A 13,431-nucleotide genomic window follows, 5' to 3' on the forward strand; every position below is an offset into this window, starting at 1 on the left:
GTCTAAATCCGCACTGATATTCACCTATTATATTTTCAGCTTCTTTTTCAAGTTTATCTTTTATGGATTTTGATAAGATTTTATATATGGTATTTAGTGATGCTACTCCTCTGTAATTACTACATTCTGTTTTGTCTCCTTTTTTGTGTAATGGGCAAATAATTGCTTCCTTCCAATCTTTTGGTATCCGTTCTATTCTCCATATCTCTTTTATGATCCTGTATATCCACTCATGTAGCAATTTTCCACCATATTTCATCATCTCTGCTGTTATATTATCGCTTCCAGGACATTTGTTATTCTTCAAATCTTTTATGATTTCCTCGATTTGTTCTTTGCTGGGTGAATTATCTTCTATGTCTTCTAAGTGTTTATTTCCTTCTTCTGCTTCCATGTATTCTCTTTGGTTTGACTTATTCTTGCCATTTAGTAACTCGTCAAAATACTCTTTCCATCTCTCTACTATTTCTGCTTCACCGCTTATATTATTCCCCGCTTTGTTTTTAACGAATATTGGTTTTTGTTGGTATCCTCTTTTCTCATTTCTGGCACCTTGATACAGGTTTCTTATTTCTTTATTTCTGTAGTTCTCTTCTATTTCTTTTAGCTTATTTTCTACGTGTTTTCTCTTCTTTTCTCTCAGCAATCTCTTCACTTTATTTCTTTGCTCTATATATTTATTCTTCGTCTCTGTCGTTTCTTTCATTATCATTTCCATCCTTAATGATTTTCTTAGTTCTATTTCGTTTTGGCATTCTATGTCGAACCACTTCTTTCTCTTTTTATTCTCCTGTTTATTACACTCTTTTGCTGCTTTGTTCATTACTTGCTTTATGATGTCCCAGTTATTTTCTGTTCGTTCTTCTATTTGTATCTTTTTTAGTTCTCTTTCCATTGTTTCCCCATACATTTCTTGCTCTTTCTTTGTTGCTAACCGAATTGGTTTATTTATATATTTCTTTACCTTTATTTTGTTTTTGTTTTCTGGTATCAGTTGTTTCATTTTGATGGCACAGTTTACCACACATTAAAAGTTTAAGAAATATAAGAGCGGTGATTTAACATACCACTTTTAAAAGGACCGTGAGAATATATTATTTGCTAATTCTGTTACTTTTTTTACGTTGTAGCTGTAGACCGTGTCACAGCGCAGGTAAGATGAATTCCGCTCGCTTTGCTATTTTTCGCCTATTATCTGTCTCATACTCATCACCCCCGCCAACCGCCCCTCCAACCCCTCATTGTTTTTTTGGTCTACTTCAAGAACTGTACAATTTTTTCACAAGTTCAACACATCGATGGCAGCTTTGTCTGAACCACAAATGCTCTGTGGTACTTCAAAGCCTATCTAAAACACGTTGGTCAGCGAGAAACGATGCTTGTCGAGCTCTGAAAGAACATTGGCCAGTAATTACAGAAACTTTGAAACTAATAGAGAATATGACAGGAACGAAAAACCTTTATGCCGAAGTGATACATCTGCTCTAAGATTAAACCTTGAAGGTCTGGTTTAAGGTAGCCATATTATTTATGTGTTTTTTAAGAAAACTGTGTGTATTATTTTAAGTTATATGATCACTATTAACTATTATTTTTATAGTACAAGTTTTTATTAAAATAATCAGCAGCGAAAGCGAAAAGTTGGTTGGTTTATTATGAGGGGATTTGGGGGGGGGGGAGATCAAGGCGTGGGGCGCCAGAAATATTAATGCCTAGTCGGGTTCAACATGTAAATCCGGCTCTGTTTATTTCTTTTGTAAAAACTTGTTATTGTTGCGAAGAATAAAGGTTTTTATTGAAGTTATACTTCTTTAGGCACGAGGGTGAATTTTTATTTTGGCGGGCGCATGCGCACACCGACAGTATGGTTTTGGTCGCTCAGACGTTATACGGGATCTGATTGAGTGTTAAAATCATCTGTCAATATTTGTTCAAATGGATATTATGCATAAACCAATGTTGTGTATATTTGTTTTTATTGTTGTGAGGACAGAGACAAAAAGCAAGTATATAATAATTATTGTAGTGACTCTTTAAATAGTTTTTAAAAGCAACAGATACGTACCTTATTGTAAATGTTGTTCTGAAGCTATTTTCTTGTGGCATTTTTATAATCAATTACTTTTAATGGGAAATAAGCCACAATTTTACCAAAAAAAAATGTTTTTATTAACGTTTCGACGCCCAAGTCGGGTGTAAATGTTTCAGTATTGTAATAAAAAATTACAAATTAAATACCTATTTGGAAAATGTACCTACCTAGCTAACCTAGCTACTTACCTACCTAGGTAATGCTTTGATTTACCAACAAAAATCTCCATCTAATATATTGATTTTTTAGTCTATATTTTGTTGTATTTTAATTCCACAAGAATCAAACTTATTTGATTAAACTAAGAGAATAAGCAACTGTCAAAAATTCTTAAAACGTTTAGATGCTATATCTTCCCACTTCATTCACGTGTCTCGGTAGTTAAATTCTGCGTGGGGTGAGTTCAAAATAATCTAACAACCTGATAGACGCAGGTTCAATTCCCAATGCAAATTTTTATTTTTTTATTTTTTTATACATTTTATGATTGTAAGTATATTTGTTATATATTTTTTTAGAAAATACGTATTTAGTTAAAATTTTCTCAACAATTGTTTAGAAATCATTTCTTTGTTTCATGTTTCAATGTGTTTGCGTGTGCTTTATTCTTTTATTTTTTTAATTTTTGGTAGGTATTGTTTTAATAAAATCTTTTGGAAAGTAGTAAGTATTAAAATTAGTTTAATATTTAAATAAAATATAAATAAACTGTTTAAAGTATATTGATTTCGTTGAAATCATATAATAGAAGTATAACTTCTTACGTGCGTACAAAGTACACACACATTAATCACGTAATTATTATCCTCATATGATATAAATAAAACAAGCATATAAAGTATTAACAATGTATTTATTTAGTAGAATTTAGAGACTTTCAAACATTTGTCCTGTATAATTATTATACAAGATAATGAACCAAAAATGGTACCGACCTAAAGACACATTAAAAAATTTGCCAACACAAAACACAACACACAGGTCACTTTTTATTTCGAGGACGACACTTTCTTGTTTTTTCTAATTGCATCATCGGCACTTCAACCCTCGAGCAGTGAGGTAAACGTTAATACGAAAGACATTATTATAAATAAACCCGCCTAAAATAAAACGAGGGAAATAAAGCTCTTCACGTTTCACTTTTTGTTGTGAGAAATGTGAGAAGTGAGAAGCTGATATTAGAGGTTATGATCATCGATTACAAAAATCGATTATTTTTAAATTACAGTTAAACTATTATACTTACTTTAAATTAGTATTACGTATTTTCTTTTTGTTTTTAAATTTCTTCTACTATTAACTAATTGGTCTAACTAAAAATCTATTTCAATACCAGAATAATATAAAAAAATAATACTATCGAAACGTATCTATTATTCGATAAATCGATTAATTTAGTTTTCGAACCAACTATGTTAGTCACGTACCGTGGTCACGTGATAGTATTTAAAGGAGGAGAAAGGCTTGCTTGGTAGTACGTCATCACCGCGCGCGATTTGAAAATTAGACTCAACATCATTTTAGCTCCTGCGATATTTTTAAAGAAAAAAAAATAGCAAAAATAGCTTCAAATCAAGGTTGGATTGAAATAGTTATACTAAATGATTTTAAAAGCGAAATCATAAACTTTTTTTTTAAATATTGGTATTATTTACATTTTTACATTACTTTTACGTGAAATACATCTAATTTTTCGACGTCCATAAAATACAGTGAGTAAAATTCAAGCGATACGTATTTAACCAACACCGTTGTAAAATTTTGTTATCCAAAATAATTCTCAAAATTTAACCAAATGAAGTTATTTCTGTTTCGTGATTATTACGTGAAATAAACGTACCTTTGCGATGTAACCGACATTCACACCTATTATAAAAAACATGTACTATATTCGTCATTATGATTTTATATTATTCTAATGTCAAACATGTATAAAGGAAGCACTAATATATAGATGAATGATTTGGCACTGAAATACGTTTTTTTCCCGTCATAAATCACCGAGTTACGTATTCGTTGAAATTTGCCGTAAATTTAACGTAATCATCACGTAACTGGGCTCAAACCTGTTTGCTGGGAGGTATCAATGGATCCAGTGAATAAGGAGAAGACAGCCTTCAGTGCAGAATCTGGATTGTGGGAATTCAACGTTATGCCATTTGGGCTCTGTAATGCTCCTGCGATATTTGAGAGGCTTATGGAAAAATGTGTTGAGAGGGTTATTTTGGAAAACGTGCCTGAAGTATTTAGACAGAGCCGTGCGGTACATATTTTCAATATGATGCAAGTCTTCGAAATGCCGCCCCTTAAGTCGCGTCTTCACTGGTAAAAATTTGCGACGCACCTGCTGTTCGTCGCAAATATTGTGCTAATGTAAACGTGTTCGACGCATAAATCGGACGCAAGAATTTTCGACGAACACAACGCATACGCTCCATCGATTGCCAGTTTTTAAACCGCGTCCTCACTGGTAAATTTTTCGAGGGTATTGAACTAATGTTTCGTTGTAAGAATTTGCCTTGCAAATTTTTACCATTGAGGGTAAGGACCCGGCATTAAATAATATTAAAACTTAGTTTTATTTTTATTAAAAGAAACTACACAAAATGAACGAAAAGTTTTAATTTAAAAACAAAACATACTTTAAATTAAATGAAATATGTATTAACACTACATGTGGATAGGCGCAAAATTTGCTTGCAATGCTTTTTAAATGTATTCATATTTTTTTCGAATCCTGGGAAAACTAATTAGTATTTTTGAAATATTTAAATGCAGAATAAAAGATTATATTATTACCGAGGGCCGAAAGTCCCTGAAAATTTCTATAATGTTTATTTGAATAGGTTACAAAGTGAAAAAAAAAGAGAAAATTGAGTGTAATTTTTAATTTGAAATATCTTATTTAAAAGAAACCTTTTGTTTGTTCTTAGGGACTTTCGGCCTCGGCAATAATGTAATGTTTCAACCAGCGTTTAAACTTTTCAAAAATATTTATTAGTTTTTTCAGAATTTGAAAAAAGTGAATGCACTTAAAAAGTATTGCAAACAAATTTTACGTCTATGCTCTTAAGTAACATTTACAAAAATTATAATTTCATCCTTCTGACTTTAATTTTGGCAAACTCGTCAATCAGATTTAGTGGGGATAGATAGGTATGGCGTATGGCAGCTAGTGAGAACTCTGTTGAAATAAGTGTTAAATTTTTTAGTTTTGTTCTTATGGGGCTTCGGAAGTAGTTTTTAATTTTGAAAAACTTTTTTCCCCTCTAGTTACCGAAACAGGGAGTGTTAATAACATTCTTAGTTTACAACTACATTTGGGTATAAAGAAATTAGGTCATTTTGGCACAAATAGTTCAAAACCTTTAAATGTTTCATGGAATAGTTTGAAATATATTACGCAATTCTTTTAGAAGATCATTATATCAGATTTTTTTCTTTTTGTATTCAAAGTATTGAATGACAATTGACACAATATTTTTCTAGTGTTTCATCATCTACATGTATTTCCCTTAATTTAAAAATATATAAAAATTTAAAAATTTTATTATGAATTTCTAGAAGCGAAAATCGATCAATCAAAGAATTAACGGCAATGTCTAAAATATAGATGAACAAATTTATTTTAAATTTAGCTTGATCTGTTAAGAGCTCGTCCACAGATTTTTTGTAGTCAAATAAACGCTTTTTTCTCCTGGCTCGAATTTCATTTTCAGCTGGAAAATGGAAACTTATATGAAAATTTTCTGCAATTTCATTAACTTTTCCTTTGGTCATTAGTAGAGAGCGGAATATATGCAAAGTGCATATAGATGCATATATTGCATATTTTCAGACAACAAACACAACATTGCATATTTAAGCTAAACACGATTTATTTTGCATATTTTAAAAATAAATTATATAAAAGTTTAAAATTTTCCTCTCTTAGTTGGAATTTTATAACTTCGATATGAACGAGCTCGTTATTTATCTATCTATCGCTCATCTGGACTTTCCCATTACTACCTGAATTTAACAATTATGGGTGTTCCCAGAAAAATATTATTTTATTAGCGTAGCAAGTCGTAGGTACCTACCTGCTTTTAAGGGTCTAATAATTATTTTGTCAGTTTCCGGCCAACATTTGTTTAAAGTAAACGTTGTATCGTATTTAGGGTCGATTTCTCATACCTGCGTTAATCTATGGTTCAGTTGAACCAGGTTCACCCGTGATCTGTGGTTTTGTTTGAAATGCATTTCTCATTGCGCGTTCATGTCAGCGCTCGTTCTACAGCTGTCGAGAAATGCCAATAGATGGCAAAAGGTAAAAAACTGTCGCCATTTTGAACTACCATTTTTATGCTGTTTTTGAATAAAGTTAAATTTAAGTATTTATAGTCAAATAGTCATTTTAATAATTATAAATAAATGTTATAAAAACAAAAATAATGTTATCGTTTATTGTTAGGCTTAATATAATAAAATAGGATATATTTATATTATGACAGCGTTTCGTGTTAATACAACGCATGCGTAGTCCATGGAATCATCTGAACTGAGTTCTGAAATCTTTGAACGGCCGAATTCCACCGTTCAAGCATCGTTCAAGTTTAAACTGCCATCGGTTGAACGTGCGAATTGAGAAAGACGATTTTGACTTTAAACTGACGTTTACTAGAAGTTCAGGTTAAACTGGAGTTGAACTCGATATGAGAAATTGGCCCTTAGTGTTTTTGAAGTGATTGGTATAGGTATATTAAATTTAAATATGTCTACCATTCAAAAAAGTGCTTGGATAAAGTGTTTTCCCGAGTTAAAGCTAAGTGGAGACAAAGTATTTTGCAAGGCCTGTTCCAAAATCGTAAGTTACATTCATTTTCACATTTCATTTTTGAAAATATTCTTCTTTAGCGGCGAATCGATTGAGAGTAAAATTGTACATTTACCGCGCGCCTGCGCACACTGACAGTATGTAGTTCATTGCTAATCTTTCAAGATAGGTATGTATGTATCTGTAACCGTGCAAATAAGTCATTAAAAGAATATATTAGTGGTTTTAGAAAATGTATTATTTATTATAATTCTTGTGTTTTTGGATTAATAAAATATTATGTCAGCATAACATTTTTACACTATATGTCGTGTGCCGTGTTGTGTAATTATATCCGAAATTTACATGTCTATTTCTAGTGCCTCGATGGAGTAATTAGAAATGCGTTAGCACTGAGATTGGAAGGTTGCGGATTCAATTCCCGGGCGATTCATATTTTTTTTTTATTTTTGGTTGTTTTAATAAAAATTTTTTGAAAGTGGTAGATAAGAAAGTTAGTGTGATTTTTAAATAAAATACAAATAACCTTTTAAGTATATTTACTTCGTTTAAATTACCTATTATATAATAGAAGAATATCTTCTTACGTGCGTACATAGTACACACACATTCTTTTTTTACATGAGGAACTGACAAACAAAAGCATCATGTCCCACAAACGAAATTTTTCTGGAAAGAGTGTTTTTATTCGACAAATTCGCTTTTACTTCTATAAAGACGGACATAGAGAGAAGCATCAAAATACAAAAATCCATCAAATTGTAGACAATTCCGCTTTTGCTCTTCAGCTTAAGTAACGTACTTTGTTCTTTAAGTAACGTACAAATTGCTAAAGAACTTATGTTCATAAAAGTTAATTTTAGTTTTTTACCAGATCTAATAAAGTCATTAGAACAAAGGAATTTACAATTAAGTGATTCGGTTAATCTTGTTAACACTTTTTCTGCTCATTGTCAAAAAAATCCCAGAAATACAGGGATTACAATTAGAAATAAATTAAAAGATGTTTTAGAAAAAAATGAGGGCTTCGATTGTTTGAGGAAAGTTGTACGTATTTTTGAAGGCAACTTTTCTGAAGATCTTATGACTTAATATATTGTTTTATTTTTGAGTATTTTTAATATGCATTTGCATATTTAGACAAATTTAGAAAAATACCTGCATATTTGTAGTAAAAGTAATGCATATATATGCGCATATTTTGGTAATGTTGTGTTGCATATATTCCGCTCTCTAGTCATTAGCCATATTGTCTGTAACTTTTTATTTTTTCTATAGTTTCTGACAACATTTTTACACAATCCGACAATTTTTTTTATTTTATTGATTATGCCGCCCTCTTGTGATGCCGCCTGATGCGATTGCCTCGCCGCATCATAGCACGGCACGGCCCTGTATTTAGACGACATAATCGTTTTGAGGGAGACCTTTGAAGACCATCTGAAGAATCTAGAAGACGTTTTTAATCGACGTAAAGCTGCCCAGTTGATGTTAAACCCCAAGAAGTGCCAGCTATTTCAAAGTAAGGTCAATTATTTAGGTCATATAGTCAGCAAAGAAATAGTGGCCGTGGATAAAGGAAAAATCGATTCCATTAAGGAATGGCCTGAACCGACTGACAAGCAACAAGTGAGAAGTTTTCTAGGACTATGTACTTACTATCGGAGGTTCATCAAGAAGTTTGCAGATATCACTAAGCCATTAACGCGACTTACAGAAGAACCAAAGAGATTATTGCTGGGATCGAGACTGCTAACCTTTGAAACATTGAAGAGGCATTTCATCACAGCGTCAATACTGGGTATCCACTGCCAGAAGGAGAATTTATCTTAGATAAGGATACAAGTAATGTGGGAATTGGAGGAGTGCTATCTCAGATTCAAGGAGGATAGGAACGAGTCCTTGGATATTTTAGTAAAGTGCTTTCAAAACCCGAACGGAATTATTGCGTCACGAGAAGAGAACTTCTAGCAGTAGTGAAATCAGTGGAACACTTCTATCAAGACCTCTACGGAAAGAAGTCTCTAATTCTCACAGACCATGACGCCCTTAACGACGTTCTACACCTTCTTTGATAAAAATAAATTATAATAAATTACGGAATTTACGGAAAAAATTAAGGAATTAAGTATAATATAGTTATTTTCCTAACAAGTGCAGAAAGTCATTCTTTTCCGCACGCGACTGCAGTTTGCCGAACGTCGCGAAGCGGGAGTGCGGAAAAGAGACTTTCTTCAAGAGTTAGGAACAATATTTTTTCTAAGAGTCTTTAAAAAATTACCAAATCTTAATCAATTAATTTAATTAATATGAAAATACATACACAAATTAATTCTTTAACAAGGTTTTCAAAACCAAACTTTCAATATAATTAGTTAGCATGACGACGATCTTGGTTTCCATGACGATGATTCAAAACGACTGTTATTGTCTACCGATTTGACTTTCGAATATTATGTCAAAATAATTTTATTTCATCGAATTGTCAGTAGTAATTGCACAAGAGCTCTAAAATTCTATATTAATTTTAGAGATCGAGTGCAATTTGTTGTGATTATTTCATGAATAAAACTGTTCAAAACCAAAATTTTATTGTAATTTATTTATGTAAGTACAAATTAGTACTGTTAAACACACAGTTGATATAAAATATTTTACGGTTGAAAGTCATCACTTTTATAACTTTTAAAACATTAATTGTCATTAATGTCACTGAATGTATTTTTTCGTAGCAACGAAGGGCATCTGACGTAATATACTTGACGACGGGATATTATCAGTAGTAATTGCACAAGAGCTCTGAAATTATTGAATTTTTCTCGAGTGACACTTTGACAGTTTTAATTTCACGAGCCGAAGGCGAGTGAAATTATATCAAAGTGTCACGAGAGCAAAAATTCTATATTAATTTCAGAGGTCGAGTGCAATTTGTTGCGATTATTTCATGAATAAAACTGTTCAAAACCAAAATTTTATTGTAATTTATTTATTTAAGTACCATTAAACACACAGTTTTTATAAATATTTGACGATTGAAAGTCATCACTTTTATAATTTTTTAAACATTAATTGTCATTAATGTCACTGAATGTATTTTTTTGTAGCAACGAAGGGCATCTGACGTAATATACTTAACGACGGAGATTATCAAAAATTATCGATTTAATTCAGATTTCTGTAGCTTTCTATTGGTCAGAATCTCCTATGAATGAAATAATCAGTAGTAATTTCACAAGAGCTCTAAAATTATTGAATTTTTCCCGAGTGACACTTTGACGGTTTTAATTTCACGAGCCAAAGGCGAGTGAAATTATGTCAAAGTGTCACGAGGGCAAAAATTCTATATTAATTTTAGAGTTCGAGTGAAATTTGTTGCGATTATTTCATGAATAAAACTGTTCAAAACCAAAATTTTATTGTAATTTATTTATGTAAGTACAAATTAGTACAATTAAAACAAAGTTTTTATAAATATTTGACGATTGAAAGTCATCACTTTTATAATTTTTAAAACATTAATTGTCATTAATGTCACTGAATGTATTTTTTCGTAGCAACGAAGGGCATCTGACGTAATATACTTAACGACGGGCAATTATCAAAAATTATCGATTTAATTCAGATTTCTTCAGCTTTCTATTGGTCAGAATCTCCTATGAATGAAATAATCAAAAATTATCACCTTAATTTGCATTTCTGTAGCTTTCTATTGGTCAGAATCTCCTGTGAATGAAATAATCGCGTTAATTTCATTAAAACAGGAACACAATAAGATATATTTGAAATAAATTAGTAAATAATATCTAAATATTAGTTTATTGCATGTATTATAATTACTTTAAGGCCATATATTAACATATCTAAATTAACACGCATGCGGAAAAGTAAAAACCGCGTGCGGAAAAGTAACACGCGTGCGGAAAAGTGAAACTTTCTAAACTAAAATGCGTGCGCGAAAGTAGACATTCTTGCACGCTCGTAGAAAAAATAAATTAAAAATAAATGTTACGGTAAACAATCTAGGCCAATCAAGTTAGGTTTTTACTAGACATAACGGAAAAGACGAGGTTTGACAGTTGAAATGTGTAGTATGAGATATTACAAAAAGACTACCATCTTTGGATTCATCAATTTTTTAGTGGAACATTTTTTAAATAAACAATCAAAACGTCAAACTTAGTTTTTTACTCTAACTTAAAAACTTGTTTATTTAGAAATGTGACGTCCACAGGTAACTTTCTCAGAAAAAAAAGATATATCGAATGAGATACGCTAAATAAAAATCGGTTAATAAACAAAAAAGTTATTGCAAAACGGATGACAAAATCACTGTTTTTGAATATAGTTAATAACAATTTTATTGTTTGTTAAAATACGTTTTAATATACCCAAAATTGAGGGCACTATGGTGTTTGAATGGTGTGCAAAAATGGTCCAGATCTGTTAAATAGTTTTTGTAAAATTGAATTTGTTTATAATTTTTTTTGAAAAACGAGCTAATTTCTGAGGCTGGTCCAGTTAATATGGCTGAATGTATCTCAACAATCCGGGGCTCATTTCCTTCGTTAAGATGTATACTAACAGCTTATAAAAAAAAGTAAAAAAAAATTACATATACGTACAAAAAATTATTTGTTAATAAATAGCAGTTTTTAAGCTTATAAACAATTACAATAATTTCGTAGAAATGAGATCAAATTAAATGGCAATAAAAAATACGGAAAGCTGGTTAAAATACACAACTTTCAAAAAAAATTTTTAGGTCCTACGACCCTTGGGGTCTGAGATAGCCCCTTTTTTGAAAAAATCACTGTTACGTTAATTAACAACACTAAGAGCTGAAATTAACCAATCTTTTATAAGAAAAGTCAAAGTTTTTAACAAAGTTTTTAGTAAGAAAAAATTTTAAAAATTGTTTAAATAGGAGTGATATAAACACAGAGTATTTTGCGTTCCGACTAAAGTAAAAAATAGCGGGCGTAGTCGACTGACTGAATAGTGGGCGCGGTTGGCGACCGGCATGCGGCAGCAACTATTAAAATTACGTTATCCCAACCACAAAAATCCACTTTAAGGTGAATGACAAATGTTCGTCATTCCTTATGTTTTCTAGGTCTCTGAATCCGAATATGGAGTTAATTTTTTTCTAGAATTAGTGGAACATGTTCAAAAATCAAATTTTATGCAAAAATGCGAAAAATCAATTTTGATGATTTTTCAATTTTAACTCACTGTATTTTTGGTCGCTGTAAATATTTCCTTTTGAAAATTTTACTGTATTATCTTTGAAGCATTTAGATAACAATGAGATTTGTCCAAAATGACTCAACACGTTAAAAGAGAAGTTGTTAATTTTTAAACATTTTGTCGTCAGATTTCGTTAGTTTCATGTTTACTTAAAAAAGTTGAGTGACAAACTTTTTAGTTTATAATTTTAATTAACACAGAAATAAAATATAATTTATGAAGAAGTTTTCCAAAAAAATTTAATTTAAAATATGCAATAGGAAAAATGTTATGTGACTTTACAGACGAGCGGCACACCCCCAAAAAAGCTTATTTCTCGAGATACTGATACTATTTTTGGCCATACTATAAGGGGATGAGGGTTTAGGGTGTGAGAGTTAGGATATATTATAGGGGTTTTGCTCGTACTCGAACTTCAGCTGTAAATAATGGGAAGCACCTACACATCGGGGTTGAATAATAATAAGCACAAACTTTACTGTGAGCGGTATAATCACCGAAAGAAATAGAAACAAACTACATTATTAAAACTAATAGTTCAATGGCTTGGAGTACAATCAGGCACTCTTGAAGCAGTCTCCGCCATGACAGCTGTCAACCGTCGGGAGAACCTACGTCACACGGTCGGCAGGGTTGCCAAGTATAATTCTTGTTACATCCTCCCCCTTTGGATCAGACGTAGAGTATGGCTGATACAAAACGGAATAACTGGTTATTAGCGAGGGCTTGGAACAGACCTCGGGTATCATACATGAGCATCTTGATAGCGCTTAGGAGGGCGCTTGGAACGTCTGGGTCTCTGTATGGAACAATCAATCTGCGTAGGCAACGAGGTACTACTGGAGTCGCTGGTTGTGATTACAGGTAGACCAGAACCTATAGATTGCTGCGTTGTCTTAGGATGTCGTTTAGGGATAGCCCCTCTGCTTTTGGCTGCGACATCTTTCTGCAACGTGGTTGAAGGTCGACCTCTACTACGTAACTCATGTAGAGGAGTTACAGGCGAATCGGAATCATCTTCCACAAAAGGATGGAGAGCAGACACGTGGTATTTTCCGATCGATACATCTGGGAGCGTTAGAGTTGCTAACTCGTACGAGGTGGGAGAAAGTTGGTTAAGGATAAGGTATGGGCCATCGCGACGCGGCGCAAATTTAGAAGACAGTCCTGCATCACTTTTACTAAGGATGTGAGTCTTTACTAGAACTTTCTGTCCCTTGTTAAACACAACGGTTTCGCGAAAATGTTTATCTGCATACAATTTCGAAGAGTCTTG

Source organism: Diabrotica virgifera, chromosome 5 (assembly GCF_917563875.1).
Source record: "Diabrotica virgifera virgifera chromosome 5, PGI_DIABVI_V3a".
Taxonomy (NCBI): domain Eukaryota; kingdom Metazoa; phylum Arthropoda; class Insecta; order Coleoptera; family Chrysomelidae; genus Diabrotica; species Diabrotica virgifera.